Consider the following 233-nt stretch of genomic DNA (forward strand, 5'->3'; position numbering starts at 1 on the left):
CTCGCTAGCGCTGCCTGTGGCCAGACCCGCCTCCCATCCCCTCTCGGGCGCACACTCACGTCCACCCAGACACACTCCGCGCGCTCCCTTGCGCTCTCGCTCGCCCGCCCGCCGCCGCCTGCTCTCTCCCTTTTGCTCTCCCCGGTCTCCTTCTCCCTTTTTTTTTTTTTTTTTTTTTTGGTACCATAGAGTTGCTCTGAAAACAGAAGATAGAGGGAGTCTCGGAGCTCGCC

This window comes from Ovis aries, chromosome 7, assembly GCF_016772045.2.
Source record: "Ovis aries strain OAR_USU_Benz2616 breed Rambouillet chromosome 7, ARS-UI_Ramb_v3.0, whole genome shotgun sequence".
In the NCBI taxonomy this organism is placed as follows: domain Eukaryota; kingdom Metazoa; phylum Chordata; class Mammalia; order Artiodactyla; family Bovidae; genus Ovis; species Ovis aries.